Source organism: Capsicum annuum, unplaced genomic scaffold, assembly GCF_002878395.1.
Source record: "Capsicum annuum cultivar UCD-10X-F1 unplaced genomic scaffold, UCD10Xv1.1 ctg77474, whole genome shotgun sequence".
NCBI classification, from domain to species: Eukaryota; Viridiplantae; Streptophyta; class Magnoliopsida; order Solanales; family Solanaceae; genus Capsicum; species Capsicum annuum.
This window is the reverse complement of record NW_025887873.1, coordinates 26,355-39,682: the sequence shown is the minus strand read 5'-3', so window position 1 is coordinate 39,682 and position 13,328 is coordinate 26,355. Positions and strand designations below refer to the sequence as shown.

The window sequence follows — 13,328 nt, the reverse complement described above, 5'->3', positions numbered from 1 at the left end:
GCAAAAATGGTTACTGTCAGGAGTGTAACTGTTGTAAAAGTATCTAGAGGATGGACTCTTTATCAAATGGATATATATAATGCATTTTTACAAAGGGGTCTTGAAGAGAAAGTGTACATAGAGCTGCCAAAAGGTTTCAAAAGCCAGGGAGAGAACAAAGTTTGCAAGTTGCTCAAATCCTTGTATCCAGATAATGGAACCTAAAACTGGCTCATGTTTTGCTTGATACTGAATTCACTCAGAGTTCTCATGACTATTCTCTCTTCATTCTACATCAAGGTGATGACATAGTAGTAGTTCTTGTATATGTTGATAGCCTACTCCTTACTGGAAGTAATGCAGCATTGATTGATCCAACAAAAGACAAGTTACATCAGTATTTCAAGATGATGGACTTGGGGAATCTCAAATACTTCTTAGGTGTTGAAGTCCTCAGATCCACTTCAGCGGTGATATTAAACAAAAAGAAGTATTTCCTAGAATTAATTTTAGATACTAGTCTTAGTGGTTCAAAACCTGCAATCACTCCCTTAGAATCCAATGTAAGGTTAACATCACTTGAGTATGATTAAGCCACAGGTGTACAAGGTGATGATTTGTTCTCTAATGCTTCTTCTTATCAAAGACACGTGGGTAAACTCATGTATGCCACTATTACAAAATCAGATATTAGTTTTGCAGTCCACACTCTCAGCCAGTTTATGCAACATCCCAAGATATCACACTAGGAGGCTGCTATCAGGGTAGTCAGGTACCTCAAAGGCTCTATTGGTCAACGAATCTGGGTAAAGGCTGAGCATTCTACCACTCTAACTTGCTGGTGTGACTTAGATTGGGCTGCTTGTCCCAACATCTGGCGATCAGTTACTGGCTATGCAGTTCATTTTAGTGAATCTTTAATTTCTTGGAAGTCCAAGAAATAGCACACTGTTTCCAGGATCTCTGCTGAACCTGAGTACAGAAGCATGGCTTCAGTAGTTGTAGAAATAACTTGGTTGGTTGATTTGTTCCAGGAACTCAAGGTTCCCATTACCTTGCCCATATCAGCGTTTAGTGACAGAAATTTAACAATTCAATTGGCCAACAATCCCGTGATTCATGGGAGAACAAAACACATAGAGATTGAATACCATTTCATCAGGGACAAGATCAAAAGTGGACTGATACAAGCTATACATGTTCACACTCATGACCAGGTGGCTGACCTTCTCACCAAGGGACTAAGCAAATCCCAACATGCTCATTTATTAGGCAAGCTTGGTGTACTGAATTTATTGCACCCTGCAGCTTGAGGGGGCGTGTTTTAACTACTGATCCAAGCTCAAAGTATGATCTCAAGATATGATACACACTGTACAGAACCACACAACACTAAATGTTCTATTGGATGAAAGGTTCTGGAAGCTTCTCGATTGTTAGTCTATTAGCAATAGTAAGTTGTTAGAGGTTGTTAGGAAAGTGTTTAGTCAGTTATGATGAGTTGTCACTAAGCTGGAAATGAGCTCACTACCTTAGCTCAAGTATATAAATAGCTGCAATGCTGTAATGTACAGACGATGAAGAATAAAATTCCCTACAACACTCTGTCCTTTCTTCTTCCTGGTTCATCGATTATCAAGCTATAATGCTTGAATTTCACAAAGATTCTTCAAATTTATTTGGATTTGGCGACTACTTTACATGTGTAGATTTAATCTCTAAAGGTTCTAGTGGATATTTATCAAAGCTAGAGTTCATGGGCTTGTTTCATCATGAAGCTAGGTCACATCGAAATGGTGGCGATTATTTAGACTGCATATTATCAAATGAATTTGAAAAGAATCTGAATCTGGAGGTCACCTTGACAGATACAGATAAAGATTCTAAATGCATGAGATTATCCAGCAATTGTTCATTTTTATCGTTAGTAGAGAAAGATGATCTGGACAATGCCGGGTAAAAGTTGGAGCTTGATACAATTGAGTCACAATATCATCAATGCTTTCAAGAACTCACAAGAATGAAGCTGGAGGCAATAGATGCGTGCAGGAAGAGATGGATCGCGAAGAAAAATTTGGCAGGTAATTGATTGAAAGAGAATAGTTGATAACTTCATTGACATTTAAGTTTTTTACTTTTTTTTTTTCTTTTCTTTTCTTAATTTTTGGTCACATATTCGAATCCTTTGATGGATTTTGGTATTCTTTTTCTTTCAGACTTAACTTCCTTCATACCCCTTATTTGTGTGGGTAAAGATTATATGTACTTTGTATAAAGAGTGTATATAGTCATTTAGTTTTGCTGGTTTTTAGCCTTGATTAATTTGTTCTTCTGTAGCTCATAGTTTTGCAAGTATGCAAAATGTTTTTGATCATTCAGTTGCAAGGGTATTAAATAAGTGGGCTAAATCCGAATTTTAATAGAAATTCTAGTATTATTAAAAGACATTAAATTTTTTAATATTATTATTATTAATATAATTATTATTATAAAAGTAAGGATTAATTTTAAAAAATAAAATGTTAAGTCTTTATTGGTTTGCATTTTATTAACTTGATATTGTTGTAAAAATTTTATATTATTAATATGAAGATTTGAGTCATTTAATTCAAAGTTCTAAAATAATTTTGATAAAAAGTGGATAATTCTTCTTTATACTTATATTTTTTTAAGGAAAAATTACTCAAAACAACACCTTAACTTTCCATTATTACTTAAAATTCCATCTCACTATACTAATTACAAAAATCCCTTCTAACTCATAAAAGTAGCTTATCTCCACATACATCACAATTCACCTCTATTACTTTGCCTACTGCGTCGCAAATCTCGCAAACTTAATATGGGTACATTTTGTCTATCGATTTGACTCATTTACCCTGATTTTGTGCCTAATTCGATTTTGCCTTATTTGTGAGGAACTATTTCACTAATTGATTTTCTAATTTCTCTTTGCCCTTATTTAGTGTGACAGACATTCATTTACCTATTAATTATGATAAATTTAGATGAAATTGCAATTGATTGATACTAATGTCTTTTACCCCCTCTTGACTTTCTTTAATAAGTAGGGATAATTTTTTTTTCCTTATTTTGTTTATGGAAGATTTCAATATTAAGATTTAGACTGATTCTTATTTGTTTATTTGTGGGAAACATAGCATGATTGGTGGAATTAAGTGATTTACCTCACTGAATAATCTCCTTGATTGAATTATCAAATATTTTTCTTCCTTTTATTTTTGTGATCTTTTGCTATATAAACAACTCCTCCTCAAATAATGATGAGACAACTTACAATTTACACACTCTGTATAATAAGCTGATATGAGTCCCTCTATTCTTAGCCAATCATTTATTTTTATACAGATTTAACTTATATACATTGACAACTTAAATTTTTTTTTTTACAACAAGTGTGTTTTAATATGTTGTAGCGGTAACCTGTAAATTCTTTATATAAGCATCTGATTTTCCTTTTCCTTTCTTCCCATATTATAGTATACTATTCAACAACAACAACAACATACCCAGTGTATTTCCATATAGTGGGGTCTGGGGAAAATAAAGTGTACGCACATCATACTACTACCTCATGTGAAGTAGAGAGGTTGTATTCTAGTATATTATTCACTATGGAAAATTCCCAACAACCTCTTGCCTTCATATAGCTGGTTGTTGAACAAAAAACCATCCATTGGTGGCCTAACAGAATCCCCTAGTCCCTCTTATATTAGTCATGAGGATGCGGAGGAAGAGTTAAAATTTATCGCTTATTTGAAAAGATTCCTAAAAGAAGAACAAAACTTCATCTTTGATGTTCATCCTATTTCAGAATTTGTTTGTGCTGATGAAATCTTCTCTGATGGATGTATCATGCCTCAATATCTTGATAGATCAAAGATTGAATCTTTTCGTGAAGCCTTCAATAATTTCAACACAAATTCATCAGTACCCTCAACTAGTACTCCTCCCACACCAATATCTAAACTTTCAAATTTCACAACTAGTCAAGCTGATTATCTTGAAAAATGGAGGAATTTTTCGCGCAAAATCTTGGTTAAGTGGTTTGGATTCGTTAGGCCAATCTCCAAAAGGATATCAAGTTCAAGAAAAAGTACTAAAAAAGTTGATGACCTTCAAAGAAAAGTAAGTGAAATTCAAAGCTGCAAGAGTACTACTGGTATACTTCATTTCAGGGATCTCCTCATCGAATGTTGAAATCTTATTCTGTTGTCAATTGGTGTGGAAATGATAACAACCAAAGAAGTAGTAGTAGTACTAGAAGAGTTAAGAGTTTGAGGAAGGTGAAAAACTGGAGCAATATTAACTCACCACATGAGGCTTGTTCCCCTATAAAAAGTCCATCCAATGATCATTCTACTGCAATTCTGTACCATAAGAGATTGTATGTCAACTGAGCCTGATATTGATCATGGTGATCGTTTTGACCAGAAGAAGCAATTCTAGATGTTAAATTTCATCCTTATGCTCTTTTCTCAGATGTATATTTAGATTTTTGGCTCTTCAAACAATATCACTCAAATTCAATATTTTGTACATTTCGATGTGAAAATGAAAAACATAAAATAGACAAGCACACCCATCTTGCTTTTGGTGGACCGTTAATTGCACTACGAGCAACTTAAGATAGAATTAGAAAGAAATTAAAAGGGAAAAAGGATTTAATTTGATTGAATGCAAGTTGAGGGAGAACTAATTACTGCAATTTTCATAATTTTCCCACTTATTATTCTTAAAATTATGATATATGTAATCAAATGGGAAAAAATAGGGATTGATTATATACAAATTAAAGGATGACATAATTAAGATATGAAGATAATATTAGTCGATAGATAAACAAAACAAATATCAAATTAATGACGTTTTACATTTGGTTCCACTTTAAAAAGTATTGATATGTTAGTTTTAAGGCACGCTCTTAGAACAAGAACTATGAATAAATATGAATATCAAATCAATGCCCACTATTTGTTTAAAACAAAAAATGCCTGAGCTTACCTGACTAAAATATAAAGTTTCCCGTACAACCCCTATAAAGGTACAAATTAAATCTTGGAGCATGAGAGTATATATATATATCTAATGTGTGCATTCTTATGACATACTTTACCACCAATTCATGATAACTTATAAAGCTGTAGTCCTCTAATAAACACATGGTAATTTGAAGTCTCAATCTCCAACAGTCCTCAAACAACCTTAGCCAATTCAATATTAAAGTACAACCGATAAGAAAGGAGTTTGGAACAAGGTGTTATTTTTAGCAAATATGGTCAAGGAAAATGAGGTGCCTACAATTTTTGGAATGGAGATTCAACATGACGGATGGCTCAACGTGAATTTTAGTGCCAGAGTCCAGGCAAACATGCAAGTTTATCAGTAGATTGCAAGGCATAATTAACTTTTTGATTTTTAACTTTTAAGTCACTTAAAAATAATAATCCAAACGTCCTATTGCATTGAAGTCATGAAGTGTCGTTGGACTTTCATAATTGATTTAGCTTAATTATATTAATACTCCCTCCATCTCATTTTACTCATCTCAATTTGACATTCCACATTGATTAAGAAAAACAATTTATAACATGGCTATATACCATAGTATCTCTATTAAATGATGATTACATTTTAATTTGGAGATAAAATAATTAATATTAAAGGTCAAAAAGCAAAAAAATTATCCTATCTTCATTAATGAAAAATGTCAAGTAAAATGAGAAATCAAATTAGAAAATTTGGGATGAGTAAAATGGGACGGGGGAGTATTTATTATTATAACACACATAATTTATTTGTGAGAAAAAAAGAGACTTAAATATAATATATCTTTTTTAAGAACAAATTGTTCATAAAGCACTTAATATTGAAGTAGACAGTTTTAAAAATTTAAAGGCGGTTGATGTGAAACATAAAAAATAATGAGCATTAATTACAATGTTACCCCTACTTAACTTCTTTTCCAAGTAGAACTAAAAGATTTTCCAATTGCTTCCTGATACAGTTATACTTAACAAAACTGAGTGTGAATTTACAATATTACCCCTACTTAAATCCTTTTCCAAGTAGAGCTAAGAGAAGATTTCCAATCGCTTCCTTTATAATAAACCCACTCCCCTGCATTGCAACTCCATATCCTTCAATTTTCTCCTCCAACAACAATGGTGAAATTGATGAAAGTTCACTATATGCCTACGGAATTGGAAATGGATGCGGCTTTGCAGTTAATTTAGCTTAGCGGAGATTCTGATAATGACGAAGAAAGCAGGAAAAATACACAGGAGACATCTTCTTCTTCAACGGCCACGGCTAAATTAATAAGGAAAAAGAAGTTCCGGTCAGTCTTTAATCTCTATGAAGAGACTCAACCATTGATAAAGATGATGATGAAGAAGAATAAGCATTGAACAGTCTTTGAAAATTAAACCTTAGTTATACGTAGTAATGTTATGTAAATTAATCATATGAAATTAATTAGGTGTACAATAATCCAGTTGTATAAGTAAGTATATTACTGTACTAAACTCAATCAACTTTTATGGTAAGTATATTACTGTACTAAATCAACTTTTATGGTATAAGCTTTGTTGGGATGTAAATTTCTAAGACTTTTTGTTAGAATTTCATTATATGTAGTTGTAAGGCCTGTTACTCTTCAGATTATTTTCTTTACTCAGGTGAGGACGGCGGGAAGAGACTCAGAGCATTTCACTGTCTTGACAGGATTGCATCAGGGATCTACTCTTAGTCCCTTTTTGTTTGCTTTGGTGATGGATGTGTTGACGCGGCATATTCAAGGAGAGGTTCCTTGGTCTATGCTTTTTACAGATGATGTAGTTTTGATTGATGAGACGCGGTGGGTGTGAATGATAAATTAGAGGTGTGGAGACAAACTCTTGAGTCTAAAGGGTTCAGGTTGAGTAAGAGCAAGACAGAGTATTTGGAATGCAAGTTTAATGACGTGAGGCTGGAGAATGAGGTGGTAGTGAAGTTGGAATTATAGGTGGTATGTAAGAGGGATAGTTTCAAGTATCTCGGGTCCGTGATTCAGGGTAACGGTGAGATTGATGAGGATGTCTCGCACCGTATTGGGGCGGGATGGATGAAGTGGAAGCTCTCTTCGGGGGTGTTGTGTGATAAGAAGGTGCCGCCCAAGCTTAAAGGCAAATTCTACAGGGTGGTAGTCCGTCCGGCCATGTTGTATGGAGCGGAGTGTTGTCCAGTTAAGAACTCCCACATTCAAAAAATGAAAGTGGCAGAAATGCGGATGTTGCGTTGGATGTGTGGGATGTCTAGGGGGGATAGAGTTCGGAATGAGACTATCAGGGAGAAAGTTGGTGTGACGCCAGTGGAGAATAAGATGCGGAAAGTCCGATTGAGATGGTTCAGACACGTGATAAGGAGGGACATGGATTCCCTGGTTTGTAGGTGTGAGAGGCTAGATTTGGATAGTTTTAGGCGGGGTAGGGGTAGGCCGAAGAAGTACTGGGGAGAGGTGATTAGGCGGGACATGGAGCAGTTACAGCTCACTGAGGACATAACCCTAGATAGGAAGATCTGGAGGACGCGAATTAGGGCAGAAGGCTAGGGTCAGTCTGGGTCGTTAGTTTAGGGAATTACTTGGTGGGGGTATTATTCTTGTTATGATACCTTGTTTCATGTTTTATTATGAATCTGTTTAGATTTCTCTATTTTCTATTACTTATGGGTGTCGTATTTGTGTTATGCCATCTTGTTCCCGAAGGACTGCAAACATGTTATAACAGGATATGTGTCGCGACCCGAGCCAAGTCACTGGCAGCAACGGGCATCCCAAATAATCAAGGACCGAGAGACCATGTCTCTGCCCAACCAATCAGTGATATTGTCCACTTTGGGCCCAGGCCCTCGGCTTTAAAATGTGTCACTAGTTAGTAAGACTTACTTACTTATATACCCAGTATCCCTCCTGTGTTTTGTCGATGTGGGACTCCTTCCTAAGTTGGGGTGTTACATACACCCCCTTTATGGACTCAGCATCCTCGCTGAGGTTTGCCCCACCGAATGAGATTTGTCTACACTCAGGACTGAGGTTTTCCCCTCCTTATCAGAATGATAGAGCAAACTTAAATCATAGTCCTTGAATAAATCAAGCCACCTTCTCTTCCTGAGATTCAACTCCTTCTGACTAAAAACATATTGGAGTCTTTTATGATTAGTGAAAATATCAACATGTACCCCATAAAGATTGTGATGCCAAATCTTCAAAGCAAAGACACAGCTGCTAATTCAAAATCGTGAGGGGGTAATTCCTCTCATTATTTTTAATTTTTCTTGAGGAATAGGCTATAACCTTACCACGTTACATCAATACACAACCAATACAAACCCGTGAAGCATCACAATAAACCACGAAGCCTTTATTTTCATCCGGTAAAGTCAACACTGGGGGGAAGGTCAATCTATCTTTTTGCTCCTGAAAACTCTTATCACATGCCTCCGACCATTGAAACTTGACCATTTTCTGATTCAATCTAGTTAAAGGAGTGGCAATGGAGGAAAATCCCTCCACAAACCTCCTGTAGTAACCAGCTAGACCTATAAAGCTTCTAATTTCAGAAGGTATAGTAGGTCTGGGCCAATTTTTCACTGCCTCAATCTTTTGAGAATCAACCTTAATGTCTTTACCGAAAATAATATGGCCCAAAAATTCTACCGACTCCAACCAAAATTCACACTTAGAGAATTTAACATACAGCTCACGGTTCTTAAGTGTTTGAAGAACAATCCTGAGATGATTAGCATGCTCCTCCTTACTTCGAGAGTAGACCAAAATATCATCAATGAAGAAAATTACGAACATATTCAAATATGGTTTAAACACCTCTATTCATAAGGTCCATAAAAACTACAGGAGTGTTAGTCAAACCAAAGGACATAACTAAAAATTCAAAGTGACCATATCGAGTTTAGAAAGCTGTCTTCAGAGTATCACATTATGTAACTTTTAAAGGATGGTAACCAGATCTGAGATCTCTTTTAGAAAAATACTTGGCATCCTGTAGCTGATCGAATATCTATTCTAGGAAGGGGTACTTATTCCTTATAGTGACTTTATTCAGCTGGCGATAATCGATGCACATCCGAAGTGAACTATCTTTTTTACGCACGAACAAGACTGGATCACCCCAAGGAAAAATGTTAGGCCTAATAAAATCTTTATCAAGAAGATCTTTCAACTGCTCTTTCAACTCTCTTAACTCTGCAGGAGCCATTCTATATGGTAGAATAGAGATAGGCTGAGTGTCGGGAAGAAGATCAATCCCAAAATCTATTTTTCTATCAGGAAGAACTCCTAGAAGATCGTCAGGAAAAACTTCTGGATACTCATTGAAAACAGGAACAAACTGGTTATATAAGTAAGTAAGCCTTACTAACTAGTGACGCGTTTTAAATCCGTGCGGGCTTGAGCCCAGAGCGCACAATATCGCTAGAGGGTTGGGCAGAGACAAGGGTCTCTCAGGCCTTTGATGGTCCAGGATGCCCGGCGCGGCCAGGGCCTCGGCTCGGGTAATGACAGTTGGGCAGAGACAGGGGTCTCTCGAGTCTTTGATGGTTTGGGAAGCCCGTCTCGTCCAGGGCCTCGGCTTAGGTCGCAACAATATGCATTCTTACGTGAACTCATGATTACAAATTAAGAAAAAATGTTACCAATAGCTATATGCATTACAAACTAATTTTCGCTACTAACCTCCAAGTTAAAACTAGTCAATTTATGACTGAGTCCTCACAATACAGATTAGGGACATAAGATGAAATTAAATTGAGCCCATGGTCAGGGAGAATTCACATACCTCATCTTGTTTTGGTTGTATCAAAATCAATTTTACAAAACCTCTCATTTTCCAACAACAATAGCTACACTCCAATCCAAACAAGTTGTGATCGACTACAAAAATCCTTTTGTGTTTCTCCATTTAAGCTCACATCTAGAAAACTTAAATTATGTATTTCCAAGGTTTCAAATTGTCAATGCCACATGCTTCATTAAATTGCATTTGTTTGGAATCAACAAGTTTGACCGATATGAACACCACTTAAATCTCTTATAACACATACTTTACATTATTTTGATTATTCATCAAATTTCGAATCGTGAAAATCTCTTATGAGGTAGATTTTTGCATGGTGTGTTGACGTAATAAAACATTTCTTATGAACCAACTGAAACAAATACACACCCACACTCTCGTAAATGGCATTGACTTTACCCAGTACTTGATCACCAAAATTGTTGAATTCCCAAACATCCCGTACGCCCACGGTGTTCGACAATATTACCAAACCATCTTCCTCTACAACAAGCTCATTCAAGCCTATTCTTCTCATGGGATTTCTAACCAGTGTTTTTCTCTCTACATCTAGATGGGCTGTCAAGGCTGCTCCCCTAATCCACACTCCTTCACGTTCGTCTTCGCCGCAAGAGCCAATCATTCTAGACCCATTCAAAGCCAAATGTTCATGTTTATTTCATCAAATGGGGTTTTGAAATTGAAATTTACACGTTAACTGCACTTTTTGATATGTATGCTAAAATGGGGTTGTTTCCTTCTGCGCGGAAGCTCTTTGATGAGATGAAAATGAAGGATGTGCCTACTTGGAATTCTTTGATTGCGGGGTATGCCAAGAATGGAAATATGGAAGAAGCTTTCAAGTTGTTTTCGGAAATGCCTTCGAGGAATGTGATTTCTTTGACTGTGATGATCTCTGTATGTTCGCAAAATGGGAAGTATGCGGATGCACTAGCTATTTACAAGGAAATGGAGAAAGCCGGAGGGGTAAAGCCTAATGAAGTTAAGATTGCTAGTGTTCTTCCAGCTTGTGCGAATCTTGGGGCACTGGAGTTTGGGGAGAAGATTGAAGTTTATGCAAGAGCAAGTGGCTACTTTAAGAATATGTTTGTTTGTAATGCTTTGCTTGAAATGCATACAAAGTGTGTTAGAATTGATAGGGCAATGCAACTCTTTCACGAGAATGGTAGGAGGAGGAACTTGTGTTCTTGGAATACCATGATCATAGGGTTAGCTGTCCATGGAAAAAGTGATGAAGCTCTTAATATTTTCAATCAAATGCTGGTAAGCCTTTGCAAATATTCTCTTTGTTCTTCTTTACCGTTGTTGTGCTTATCAAACATCCAATTACCGCAGCAAGCATGAGCTTTTATAGTGGAATTTATGCGAGTGTTGTGCTATCGACACTGTGAAACAAGATCAATGGCTCCACTCCTTTGGGATCGATGCTTCAAGGATCACATCTATGGATCCAAGATTTGGTTGTTTTAGGGGAACAAATACGTGTGTGGATGATAGCTTGGAGCGCGGGAGAAGCTACATTTGATGATGTCATACACGGGAGCATTGAGCCACGACGTGTTTGGAAGATAGCGTGGGCTTCGAGAGAGCAAGGATGCCCATGACATTATTTTGGGCTTTGGGTCACTTTTGAGCCCAATAGCTTTTAGGGTCACTTTTGGGTACATTGTGTAGTAAAGACCCATGGCCTATAAATAGTTAGTTAGCCTTCATTTTAAGGAGATGATTTTGAATGATGAATTGAAATACACTTGAGAGTGTTTAGTGGTAACTTGTTGGGAGTTACATTGAATGTGAGAAATGTGGATTGCTCGGGTCCATTCCCGTGAGGTCCTCGTAAGAGGTTGGTGCTTGTGATATTTCGATAGGAAGATCTTCAGGTTTGATATACCATTAGATTGTCCTCTCTTTATGTCATTGTCTCAATCTATCTATCCCTTTTATTTTCTATCTTGTTTCTTTATTTTTAGTGTTTTCCATTATTTGTGTGACGTTTCCATTTTAGTATTTTTTGACTTGTATCACACAGGGAGAAGGAAATACACCAGATGATGTAACATTTGTCGGAGAAATCTTAGCATGCACACATGGAGGCATGGTAGAGAAGGGATGGGAACTCCTCAAAAGTGATGGAGAGAAGATTCTCCATAACTCCAAAATTAGAACACTATCGCTGTATGGTTGATCTCTTAGGCCGGGCTGGGAGATTGCAGGAAGCTTATGATCTTATACAAAGCATGCCAATGAGACCTGAAAATGTTATATGGGGAACTCTGCTAGGAGCCTGCAGTTTCCATGGCAATGTTGAACTGGCTGAACAAGCAGTCGAATTCCTTTCTGTGTTGGAGCCATGGAATCCTGAGAATTATGTTATTCTCTCAAATATCTATACAAGATCTGCTCTGTGGGATGGTGTTGCAAGGTTCAAGAAACTGATGAAGTCCTCCCAGATTACAAAAGAGGGGTTATCCACCACGGCTAAGGAAATGCTGTAGTAAGCACAGCCTGTACCATTGGTTCTTCTAATCAAATGAGTCATTCTCATCATTAGTACTTTCTGCACGTACTTAGGAAAACAAAGTACAATAAAAACTTGGGAAAAAAGGAAAGAGACGAAGTAGTTATTTCAAACCATTGGAGAAAATGAAGAATTAATATAGCTTACAACAACATAACCAGTGTGATGGAATCTAGGGAGGATAAGATGTACACAGGGTAGGATGTATGAAGACCTTACCCCTACCTTTGTAGAGAGGCTGTGTTTCTTAAAGACCCTTGCTCAAAAGTACAGTATCGGATGCAGGATTGTAAGAAAAGAGACAGCAAAGTAGCAAAATACAAAACAAATGCAGCAATATTAGCAACACACAATCAAACAAATTATGTAATCTATTACAACATATTATCCAATCTATTGTAAACTATCAAATAGATTATGTCATTTGTTGCAATAGATCACGAATCTGTTGTAAACTATCAAACAGATTAAGTCATCTGTTGCGACAGATTACCCATCTGTTGTAAATTATCAAATAGGCGTTATCACCTATTGTAGTTGACATTATGAGAAATCACCCCTAGTCCTAGATTAATCAATTAAGGTATTAGTTGGACATATGAGGTAGTAAGAATCAGTTCAGCTCAGAGTAATCGATCGACGACTCTTGTCGGGAGGAACGCAGTCCCGTCTCATCATGCATTTGCCAAAAGACTCAATTGAAGTTGTAGTTGACCATATGAGAACTCACCCCTAGACCCAGATTATTCAATTAAGGTATTATTTGAAAATACGAGGTAGTAAAAATTGGTTCGTCTCAAAGTGATTGATCGATGAATCTTGTCGGGAGGAATGCAGTACCGTCTCATCATGCAATTGCCAAAAAAACTCAATTGAAGTTGTAGTTGATGCTCATTCATCCATCCCTAATTCCACCTAGATCAATGTAGGTACTATTATTAATCTTAACATTAAGT

At 36.5% G+C, this 13,328-nt stretch overlaps 2 pseudogenes; both read left to right on the top strand.

Moving 5' to 3' along the window:
- Positions 1-3,614: 3,614 nt before the first annotated feature.
- On the top strand, positions 3,615-4,400 carry LOC124894786 (annotated as a pseudogene).
- A 5,675-nt stretch (positions 4,401-10,075) lies between these two features.
- LOC107852162 overlaps positions 10,076-13,328 on the top strand; it is a 23,496-nt pseudogene continuing 20,243 nt past the window's right edge.